Consider the following 7,471-nt stretch of genomic DNA (forward strand, 5'->3'; position numbering starts at 1 on the left):
GAGGCCTACGTATATAATGTGCCCATTTCAACATAGCGGTAGCTCTGCAGAAGGGTGCAAGGGGCGCCCCAGCCTCGATGAAAGTTGGCTCTATAGGTCATTTTCCTTTCGGCGTACGTAATGATTTTTCATATACACAAAAGGTATTTGTGACGTCATAATAGAAAGTTGTCAAAAATCGAAGCAATTTAAAGTCAAAGATGATTTTTATAGGCGAACAACAGAATTTTCCAAAATCATGAGTATTTCGCAGGTAACTAGTTAGTTCTATCATTCTTTAAGAATACATATACCAAGCTCACTCAAATCTCGAAAGTTTTAGGGGAGAATAAGGCTTAGGTATCTATCTTTACTACACAGGCTCATTTTTCCTTTAATAGCAACGGTACGATGATTATTCACAAGCTAGATGATCATATCATCGTACCGTTGCTAAAAGAACATGATGCAGGCTAGGCTAAATCTAACTATAGCTCCACATAAGATTATACTTGTTTCAAAATTAGCCTATCAACTTAACATGATTGTGCTTGTACAGAATGTGCAAGGTGGGCCTAAGAAAACTCGAACAAAATCTTCTAATGTTGGCTAGGAGAGAACAAAAAAAAATTTTCTTAGCCTTCCGATATGAACTTGAATTTTAAAGAAATCCATCTTTTTAGGGGTTATACATAACCTCTTTAAGATATAGGTCTACGGTTAGGCCTACTTGACAAGAGGTCTTTTGTTCGTCTTCAATCCCTTATCATAATATGACTTAGTAGCGAAAAGCTAACAATTACTAACATCTAATCTTCACACTGGCCTATAATTAACAAGCTTATCTACTTAGTGCTCTGTGACCTAGACTAATGCTTTTGAGACTCGTAACGTGTCTCTTCTAAAACTCCGATTCTGCTCTTCTCTTCTCTGGAAATCTTTAAACTTAGCCGCATTGATAATTATGCTATCGATTCTATGCTTAAATATTGACTAAAACGCCATTTCTGTCAATGCCACTTCACATAATGATGACACGTAAACCAAGTCAGACGAAAGTTTCCGCATCAAAATATCGACCTGTTATTTTCTTCAGTGATGTCATCGGTCGATCAGTTGCAAAAACTGATGCTCTTTATATGGACTCTTCTCTTATTAGGATTAAGGTGTGATCCGTTTCTGAAATAGGACGCCACAATTTGAAATTTTGGTAGAACACGTCGAAACACGTATTAATTTGATACTTGAATAATTTTATGAATGAAAATAATTTTATGGTTGAATTTTTTTTATTTATTTGTTCACATAAATTAACCCACAATTGCCTGTTTCCCCTCAAAATAGAAAATGAACTATTCCTCCTGCAGACGTCATTTCGAGTGTGAAAATCTTTAGACACGCCAGAAAATTATTTCATTATTCTCTAAAAATTTACAAGTGAACGTTGTATGTGGTAATAAATCTAAGATTGCGAAAATGGGTATTTTAAAGAAATCTGATGAAAAGAATTTTGAGGTAAGCCTAAAGATATTAGTTTATATAACGGTTCTTTCTTTGTTCCGTTAGATGAAAGTACCACTATGTTAAACAGCACGTGCCTACCGCGCATGGTTAAAATTTCCTTTGTAGAAACCGACATTTTCATTTTGGAGGCGAGATTCAGTTAAAATTTATACGTTAAGGCCAAGTGTGTTACATTTAATATCCCATTTTTTTTATTGAGTCATGTTTTCGTGGAATTCAATTAGTTTTATTTTTTATTAACTTGATCTATATCCGTAACAGACAATAATAGGCTAATCTAAACGAGGAGACAAAAATGTGTTAATATCAATATTGAAAATTGAATCAAAAATAGGCCTAGCTCTTTTCAATAAACTTATAACTTGTTAGGCCTAGGCCTATTTAAGAATTTTCAGAAGAATGAGGAAACAAATCAGATTTTCCAATAAAACTAATAGCCTACATTTTTATTCTACATCCATCCAGGAGAACCCCCTCAGGACAAAAAATGAAAGATATATTTTGCATTTCCTGCCAAAATTGCGTTGTAAGATACCTTCCTAGATTCAAAAATTTTCCGGGGGAAGGCCCCACCATGACTAGCACCCAATAAAAGGAGCCAAGGTGAAATGAGTGATATTGCCCTTGTTGTTCCAAAGAGTGTAATGTAAAGTCTTGTTAGTTGAATCAATAATATTATATCAATGAAAGCTCCCAGCCTCTCCTAAAGATTAATTATGTAATGTAATACAAATTATTAGAATAGTAGGCTGTTGAATAATATCCTTGACAAAATATTATCTCTATAATGAAATGTTATGTCAGCATTATTTCAACATTGTTTAGGGAAGTGGGTGGTGAATTCTCTAACAATGAACAGTATTTAACACAGGCTTGGTTCCAGACCCTTCCTGTTTTGGGAAGCTTAGGTAACAAATATCAGAGACATTTTGTAACTTGCATGACATAATACCAACAATAATATATGATAATATATTAAAAAAAAAATGTATATGTTTTTTGTTAATTCATAGGGGTGTTTGTTACAATTTTATAGACTAACATAAAAATTTTATAAAATATCTCATAGCAACAAGATTTCTTTATAAGTTTATTTAGCTATGCAATCTTTATTAAAGCTTATTTTCTTAAGTTTGAATTTAGTTCAAGAAATTTGATAATGCTATTTTAAAGGTTTCATCATTTGTTCATTATAGAAAAATATGTCTTAGAGTTATCTCTTATTGCCGCCTCACATCCTCCAAGCATGAAATGATAAACTATTTTAATGGGATATGATATGAGCTCACTGTGACAAATCAATCAGTCGATGTGAGGCAAGAGTTGAAATGAACGACAAAAGTATGCCACACAGAAAGCTCCAAATCATCAACCCATCACGAAAACTACATGAAATATTGAAGAGATTATAAAGAGGTTTTCTAACACTTTTATCATGTCTTCAATAAAAAAAATCCAGTGACGTTGTTCATGGTGTGTATCTGTTGTTGTGCATTATTTTGTTATGATGTTGCCTTTTTCAAATCATATACAAATATTAATTGATGTCAGTGTGTCATATTTGTATCTCATATTAATTTGTATTATCTTCTATCGTGTATGCTGCCCGAAAAGGGCGAACAACACAAAAAATATCTATATCTGTCTATATATCTATTAGGTTGGGGACTTGGCCCTGCCAAGTGAGAATTAAGGCCCAGCAAAATCTTTGTCAGTCAACAGAGATTGATTCATTTACAGTGTCTTTGTACAAAATCAAAAATTTGTCAGAAATGGGTTCGCTGGGCCTTTAATTCTTCAAATTTTCTGAGTACAAAATCTGAGCAATTCGTTCCTGGTGACAGAACAGCCAACTATTGTTATTCATAGTTATATGCACAAATTTACATATATATATGCTATTTCACACCTAATTAATATTAAATATTCAGAAACTATCCTCCACAATGTCAGCTTATACTTGTGTAACTTGTGACACAAGTTTCTTGTATTTTTAAATAAGGAAGGGTTGAGAATATATAAACAAAACTTTGTTTACTAATAGAGGCATAGTTGTTATTGGTTCCCAATAGAAAGAAATTTTAATTCTTTAAAGTTTTCAAGATCTAGGTTGATAAAGTGGGGGTCTTGCCTTCTCAATTTTGTATGAATTTTCTATAGTGTCAGGTTGCTGATTTTTTGTTGTTGATATTTTCAATTCAGAAACATGATATTTGCTCAAAAGACATTTTTTTTGTTAAGAAAAAAAGAAAATTAAACATTTGGATTTGTATCTCTTTGAATCTGTATGTTATCTTCATATTAAAGGCCTTGATGACATATCCTACTGAACTAGTCACTTTTCACTATTAGTTCAGGTATTCAACCAGGTTTTCTAGTTAAATATATCAGACACATTAGATAAACAAACCAGTATTTGCACTTGTATTGTCACCTTTTTGTGGTTTACAAGGAAGTCAAGTTCTGTTATTTTCCTCTAACTATTTCAACAGACTCCTTCACTAGTTATAAATCTGCTTCTTTTAAATGAGATAATTTGCTAACATGCAACCTAATTTTCTTTACCCTTTCTTGGGCCTCAACTATTGTATGTTCGAAGTGAGGATTTGAAGATGAACAGATGATGATTTATTTACAATACATCGCGATTCATCATGTAATGTAGAAAAGAGATAAAAAAATCTTTGTAATTGACGGGTTGACAATTGTACTTGATATTTCAATTCATGCAAAAATAATTGCAAAAATTCAATTCTGTAAACATTGTATTCAGAGAGTAGCTGGTTGACAACCAAGATAAGTGCGTTTTGATCTGATAACAGTTACATAGCACCGACAAGTCAGAAAATTTACCCCTGAGCTTAATTTCACAGACAAAACTAAGTTAATATTGCTATAAAATACATTCAGTTGTTTCTGAATAAGGAAACAAAATGATATATTTACAATTTGTTATCTTTTAAGTTCAAGTTCATTTTTTAAAACATCTGTAGTATAATAATTTGTCCTTAATGACTTCTTCTTCTGGTAACTTCTGCCAACTTGAGAAATGAATGACCTTCTTCTATATTTAGCCATTCTTCATTAGGATGGTTAATGTTTATCTTGTATTTTGCCTTGATAGTATAACTGTTAGAAATTGATTTTCTGATCCATAACTATCTCTAATTATTAAGGAAAAGCCGAATAACAAAGAAGTTAGTTTAGGCTAGATTTCTGTGTTAATCAAATTATAAAACAGATCATGGAAAATTGTAGTTTATCAAATGTAGATCATCATTCACTGTTATGGTACTGCTGCTACCTGCTACCGTACTTATCTTTTTATATCTAAAAAGGTAAAGGTGACAGCAGTAAAGTTCAGACCATTTATCACAATAATATAATATCAATATTGCTTACTATTATTGTCTAAATATATTTAGTCATAATCAGAGTTGTAGCTAGAAGAAAATAAGTGGTTGCTCAAAATGGCGAAGCAATCAAAGCTCTCAATTTTATATCCCAAGTATGGTCACATAGATTTTATCATATGGTTAAAAATAAAAGTTTCTACGATAGAAGCTATTCTTGATGTGATATTTGACCGAAGTAAATAAATTTAAGTCAAATATTTTAAAATCTTGGATATTTTCCTTTTTTATACCGTCGGACGGTAAATTGTTATTTTAAGGTTGAGGTTAGTGCTGGTCTGTAAACCCAAATGGTTGCTCTTTAGGACCTTCGCTGACCACTGTAGCTACTACCTTTTTCATGTTACTTGTCATGTTATTTTGAAGGTAAAATTTTATACCCAACAATTGGCTACATCGTAGTTTGTGTCAGAATTTTTTATAAACAAAATTTGTGTAATGATGGGGTTATATCTAAAAGTTCTTTGGCAAGATTGAATAAGGGCATATTGATACGAATATTAATATACTGAAAATTATTTACCCACACGTTAAAAGAACAGTATTATATGATAAACTACTGAGAGTGTTAATTACACAGAAAATGAATTTACCATCGTTTCAGTCCAAAATGTAGAGTAAGCCCATAGTTTACCTGGTTTAAGCCAATGAAAATAGTTGCAATCAACAATATTTGTTAAGTTCGTTGGCATATTTTGTTATTTTGCTTCGTGGAAGTAGGTTAACTTTTCTGTTAGATGGTTCTGGAAAATTGTAGAAGCTAAGTTATGGTTCAAAATTGTTCTGTGAAAAAGAACGAGAAAAATTTGGCCATGAACTCATTCCTTCTTGCTGTAAGTTTCAATCTATGTGATGACAAACTATTTTTATATGCCCACATGAAGATATATTGTGGACGACAATACTTGTCTATTTTCTTGGTCAATGCATTTGAATCTACAGTTTTTAGCTGATGTTATAAATATGTGTAAGCTTATTCATAAACCTTTAAAATAAATTTAAGGTTTGAATGTGGACTCTTATCTGAAAAACTATGGACACCCTAATAATGCAGATCAAGCGAGAAAGTTTCATGTTTCATTAACCACATTGTAAAGTGTGCTTATTTTGAGTTTAGCAGCTGATAGCAGAATTATTGTTTTAAGTTGACTAATAGCAATACAAGAAATTTGTAATCTGCATTTTTTCAGACATTCTCTTTTTGAATTTTTCTTCTTTTAACAACAAATGCCAAATCATTTGGCAAATGTTCTTTTCTAAAAAAGCTGCATGTAGGCATAAATTATGTTGCCTGACAAGCTGTCTTATATAACCTTCAGAGATTGTATCTTAAAAAATACAACCTTTTATGTAAAGATAAAACGTCATATGCACTAGATCATGTTTTTTTTTCTGCTTGCAAATTAGCTAATAATGACATGCATTTCCTTGTGACTGATTATTTGGTTATCACAAAGTAAGCTTTATTGGTTTTATTGTGCTAAATGTATTGATATTTTTACCATTAGAGATATGGTCTTATTGTGTAATGATTACTAAATAAGGTCAATAATAATAGTACCGTACTTTACAGTTGGCCATGGTTACTAAAGATAATAAATAAATGCAGGATGTAACATGGAAGATTTATAACCAAGTTCTATTTTTGTATGAAGAGAAATGACATTACAACTTCAATAAATCATGTCATGATGTTGGTAAACAATCTATTTGATTATGATTACAACTTCATTTCTTTCTTGTTTCCTGATATTTTCTTCTCCATTGTAATCTAACAAGTTTTCCATCACAGTGCTTTTTTTTAACACATTTTTTGAATAACATAACTAGTTAGAGCTTTATAAGACAGCCCTCTTAAGCTTCACTATCCCAAAATTCATTATGTTATCAAGAGACATGACATGCTTTGATTAGTAAAAATATAACACCATTAAAATACAACGCCATTAGAAGAGACTGGTAGAAACATTGTTAGATTACAATGGAGACATAAAATATCAGAATACAAAATAAAGACAAAGTTGTAGGCTAATCTAGACCTATCAATATGGCATCTTCAGTCTTCACTGTAATGTTAGTTGAATTTTATGAATTAACATTAGGATATTGCAAAGCATAATTCCATTAAGCCCTTCGTGATTATTAACATCATCAAACACTTAGATTTTTGGAATTGCAGAAACCATAGACGTCTAATTGAAAATTGGAATGGTGCAAATCGATGTTATCAGTGTCACAGATAAACATAATTTTTTTTTTTGAAAACCTTGTTACAATAGCTTTAAAAGTAAGCTCATTGATTCAGATATGACTCCATAAGTGTTTAATGATTATTACTTAAATCAGAACCGTAATATAGTGTAACTAAATCAATAAGAGTACGGTATGTATTAATTCGATGCACAACCTGTTATATAATAATATTATGATTTATTTAGAGATGCTTGTCTTCATGATATGAACAAGGACGTAAACTTTAAGGGCGTTAGCTGGTTTATTTCATGAAACACTTTCACTCACGCATATTCTCTTCCCTTTTGTGATTAGACAGAGCA

The sequence above is a fragment of the Lottia gigantea genome, assembly GCF_000327385.1.
Source record: "Lottia gigantea unplaced genomic scaffold LOTGIsca_3, whole genome shotgun sequence".
Classification (NCBI taxonomy): Eukaryota; Metazoa; Mollusca; class Gastropoda; family Lottiidae; genus Lottia; species Lottia gigantea.